At 57.3% G+C, this 4,942-nt stretch overlaps 1 long non-coding RNA gene across 1 annotated transcript; it reads left to right on the plus strand.

Moving 5' to 3' along the window:
- Positions 1-2,518, plus strand: LOC128091842 (uncharacterized). The gene is made up of 2 exons (XR_008211527.1): positions 1-736; positions 1,321-2,518. It is a non-coding gene; the product is annotated as an uncharacterized LOC128091842 (long non-coding RNA).
- The last annotated feature ends 2,424 nt before the right edge of the window (positions 2,519-4,942 follow it).

The raw sequence follows: 4,942 nt of genomic DNA on the forward strand, positions 1-4,942 counted from the left end.
GGAACTGCAAGCCCAAGGAACTGCAAGCACAGACCTTGCGGATGGCACTGGGGTGGAGAAGGGAATGCAGCCCGTGTCCCTGCCCCAGCCCATGGGGCTGCCCAACGCGTCCCAACGGGGCTTTGCTCCCCAGCTGCGGCAGGACAGACTGTTGTCCGTGGTCCAGCAAAGCCGCCGGCCCCATCGCCAAACCCCGATGCCTGGAAGCTGGATGAGGCCTTGGCTTTGTTGCACCGTGGAGGAGCGGAGGCTTTGTCCGAGGGAAGGATTGATCCCCCGCGCCGTGCGCCGAGGCAGCACGCGCTGCGAGAATAAATAAAAGCTTTCAGCAAAATTAGCAACTGAGGGAATAGATAAACACTAAGCAGATATTGACTTCTGTTGAGGTGAACGTCGAGATTTATTGAGCTGGGGAGGTAAATATTGACCGAGGCAAAGCTAAGGTCAATAATTAACTCAAGGGATGATAAATCAAAGCACAGTGAAACATGAACTCTGCGTGTGCATCGTTACGGACATTCTGAACGTCTCCATTGAGGAAGATCTTGACTTTCCGCAAGACTTCTGAGTGGAAAGCAGGACTTCAGTCTTGCTGCTGCCCCCCAGAAGTCAGGAAATAGTTTTGGTGAAGTCCCAGATCTGGAGACTCTGCGACTCTTTGGATGTGGTGTGGATTCGGACCAGACTCAGTGGTGATGGGATGGAGACAAAGCGCCCATGGTGTGAAGGTCTACAGGTGTGTAAGCCCGTGATCGGTGCTTTTTGTCCATCAGGGTCATAATGGGGAAGGGGAAGGGGAAGGGGAAGGGGAAGGGGAAGGGGAAGGGGAAGGGGAAGGGGAAGGGGAAGGGGAAGGGGAAGGGGAAGGGGAAGGGGAAGGGGAAGGGGAAGGGGAAGGGGAAGGGGAAGGGGAAGGGGAAGGGGAAGGGGAAGGGAAGGGAAGGGAAGGGAAGGGAAGGGAAGGGAAGGGAAGGGAAGGGAAGGGAAGGGAAGGGAAGGGAAGGGAAGGGAAGGGAAGGGAAGGGAAGGGAAGGGAAGGGAAGGGAAGGGAAGGGAAGGGAAGGGAAGGGAAGGGAAGGGAAGGGAAGGGAAGGGAAGGGAAGGGAAGGGAAGGGAAGGGAAGGGAAGGGAAGGATGCACCCACCCATCCCCACACTCATCCCTTCTCCTCCCCACTCCTTTCCCCCAGTCCCCAACCCATGGGGACACGATGACCATCCCATGTTCCTCCTGTATGCAGCACAGCCCACGCTGCAGCCCTTCCCCTGCCCTCTCTTCACGCTTGGTTGAGTGCAGCACCTGGATCTGCTTTCCCCACAGCAAGGCCCTGCCAAAAATCCACCTCCACGAAAAGAAACCCGCGCAGTTCTGATTGACCATCACGAGTGGTGCTGCTCCCAGCGTGCAAACAGGGACCTCGGGCTGCAGAGATGAGGGATGCACAGCACAGGATGTGTCCCCAGGGCTGGGTGACGCTGGGTGCCATGCGCTGGCCGCGCAGAGCACAGGTAACGAGCAAAGCATCGGACGGACGGACAGACGGACGCTTCCAGCCACGCTGCCATCACTACGCCAAAGGGAAGCGCTGCAGGTGCGGGGCTGGCGCTTGACATAAAGCAGAGCCCTCGTGCTCTTGTCAAGAGCTTTTCTCACCCTGGTTACAGCACCCTGCACCCTGGCTGACCTCCATGCAGGCATAAATTGGTCGAGATAGAAGAGCCACCCGCGCTCAGCCCCACAGCGCGAGGGAGCCGTCCGCCAGCAGTGGAGGAACCCTTCGTGCTGCCCTTTTTTTGCAAGTTTCGCCCTGGAAATCGCCACCTCAGCCCATCCCCTCTGCAGGGGAAGCTCGTGCATCCCCAGGGAGCGCAGGGACGGGTTGGGGTCTGGCAGTAATTACACAGGGAAAGCGGAGCCCCGCTGGGCTGCTTCGAGCAGCGACGTGTCACGGCTGGGAGCGGAGGCATTTCGCATTCCGACTTCAGATGTCATCAGCAACAACACCGGGGGAGAAGGGCACAACGGCAGCATTTCTGCACCCTGCTCTGCGCTGGGTTTTCTGTTAAATCAGTGGGAAAAGAGCAAATACAGTCAGAAGACCCATGTGCTGAGTTGGAGCTGGATGGCCTTTAAGGACCCTTCCAACCCGACCATCCCATGGTTCCATGATCTTTAAGGACCCTTCCAACCCGACCATCCCATGGTCCCATGATCTTTAAGGACCCTTCCAACCCGACCATCCCATGGTCCCATGATCTTTAAGGACCTTTCCAACCCAACCATCCCATGGTTCCATGATCTTTAAGGACCCTTCCAACCCGACCATCCCATGGTACCATGATCTTTAAGGACCCTTCCAACCCGACCATCCCATGGTCCCATGATTTTTCAGGACCCTTTCAACCCAACTCATTCTATAGTTTTCTGACCTTCAAGGACCCTTCCAACCCAACAACCACCACATGGTTTTATCATCTCTAAGGACCCTTCCAACCCCACCATCCCATGGCTGATGATCTTTAAGGCCCTTCCAACCCAACCACCCCATCATTTATGATCTTCATGGTCCCTTCCAACCCGACCATCCCATGGTTCCATGATTTTTCAGGACTCTTCCAACCCAACCATCCCATAATTTTCCAACCCAGTCCATCCCACGGTTCGATGATCTTTCAGGACCCTTTCAACCCAACTCATTCTATAGTTCTCTGACCTTCAAGGACCCTTCCAACCCAACCATCCTATGGTCCTACGGTCTTAAAGAACCCTTCCAACCCAACCACCACCACATGGTTTTATGATCTTTAAGGCCCTTCCAACCCAACCACCACCCCATGGCTCTATGACCTTCAAGGACCCTTCCAACCCAACCACCCCATGGCTCTATGACCTTCAAGGACCCTTCCAACCCAACCACCCCATCATGTATGATCTTTATGGTCCCTTCCAGCCCAACCACCCCATCATTTATGATCTTCGAGGACCCTTCCAACCCAACCATCCTATGGCACAATGATCTCTAAGGTCCCTCCGAAAACACCCCCCCCCTTAATGGCTCTATGACCTTCACAGCCCCACCACAGGCCCTGAAAAATGGACAAATGCACCCAAAAAGGGGACGTCCTGGAGGGTCAGCTTTGTGTGTCGCGTCCATAAATCAGCGCTCCCTGTGGGCCGTCCCCGCGCGCCACGCCATTCGAGTTGGGTCGTAAATAGGGCCATGGGTCCTTTCAGGTTGATAAAGGCAGAGGGGGTGGAGCAGCGGGGAGGCGTTGCGACCACATAACACTTTCATGGCGCTGTCAAAATAAAGAATACCGGCGCTGCTGACCCCTTCTGCAGCGTCTATCAGCAGCGCTGCTGACACCACGCTTCAGCCAAAGGGAGAATGGGGAAGGGAGAATAAAACCCCCCTGCCCCCAGACCCCAAAGTTTGCTGTCCGGGGGGCAGAAAAAGAGCCAACAGACGTTGCAGGGAGCGCTGCAGCATCGCGCAGCTCAGTGCAGAGTTTGGAGTGGGCACAGGAAGGTGACAGCGTGGGGAGGGGACAGCGTGGGGAGGGGATACGCATATGGAGGGGGCACCGTGGGGAGGGGGCGTCACTGGGAGCTGGTGCACGTAAGGAGGTGGCACCATGAGGTGAGGATGTCATGGAGAGGTGACATGATAGGGAGGGGATCCCATAGGGAGGGGACAACGTGGGGAGGTGACGCCATGAGGAGGGGACACCACGGAGAGGGGACATCATAGGGAGGGGATGCCAAGGGGAGGGGGCACATACAGGGAGGAGGCACCATGGGGAGGGGACACAAATGGGAGGTGATACACATAGGGGGGTGATGCCATGAGGAGGGAATATGATGGAGAGGTGACACCATGGGGAGGGGTCACCATGGGGAAGGGGGGGGGGATACGTATGGGGAGGGGGCACCGTGAAGAGGGGACATCTTGGGGAAGGGTCACCATGAGGAGTGGGCACACATGTGGAGGTGACACTATGAGGAAGGGGCACCACGGAGAGGGGACATCCTGGGGAGGGGATATGCATAGGAAGGGGACACAGCGGGGAGGGGATCCTGTGGGGAAGGGACATCATGGAAAGGGGATGCATGTAGAGAGGTGACACCACGAGGAGGGGATAGACATAGGGAGGGGACATCATGGGGAGGGGGCGTCATGGGGGAGGGGGCACATATATGGATGAGACACCGTGGGGAGAGGACACCATGGGGAGGGGGTCCCATGGGGAAGGGACATAACGGGGAGGGGATACGCATCTGGAGGTGACCCCCCCCATGGGGAAGGGACCCATGTGGAGGTGACACCATGGGGAAGGGGCAGCACCGTGGCCCCTTTCCGAGGGCAGAGGGTTTACCCCCAGCAGCCCCCCTAGATCCGAGGGACGACCCCCCCTTCCCCCCCCCCCCCCCCAGCTCTGCCTTTAACAGCTCCAGCGATAAAACCTCCGTTTATTGGAAACACATGGAGCATTTAAGGGGGACATCAAAGCGGGTTGGGGGTTTGCATGGCAACGGGGCAGATTAAGGCCGAAGGCATCTGCTTTTTTCGGAGCTCTCCGGAGGCGCAATAAATCGGCGGCACGGTGGCCCCTCCGTTCCCTCCTTTGGGGAAAGCAAAGGTTGGCCAAACACGATCTCACCACATGCCCGGCCATGTAAAACATGACAGGAATGGGAGAGTCGAGTTACACCGCCCCGAAGTGCACCGCGGGCTGCGCTCCTCCATCCCAAATCCAACCCCAAAGCAAAGGGAAACCCCATGACAGGGTGAGCTGGGAGCATCCGGATCCTCCAACCCAAATCCAACCCAAAGCAAAGGGAAAACCCGATTACAGGGTGAGCTGGGAGCACTGGGATCCTCCATCCCTTATCTGACCCCAAAGCAAAGGGGAAACCCCACTGTAGGGTGAGCAGGGAGCAT

The sequence above is a fragment of the Tympanuchus pallidicinctus genome, unplaced genomic scaffold, assembly GCF_026119805.1.
Source record: "Tympanuchus pallidicinctus isolate F22 unplaced genomic scaffold, pur_lepc_1.0 scaffold53, whole genome shotgun sequence".
NCBI classification, from domain to species: Eukaryota; Metazoa; Chordata; class Aves; order Galliformes; family Phasianidae; genus Tympanuchus; species Tympanuchus pallidicinctus.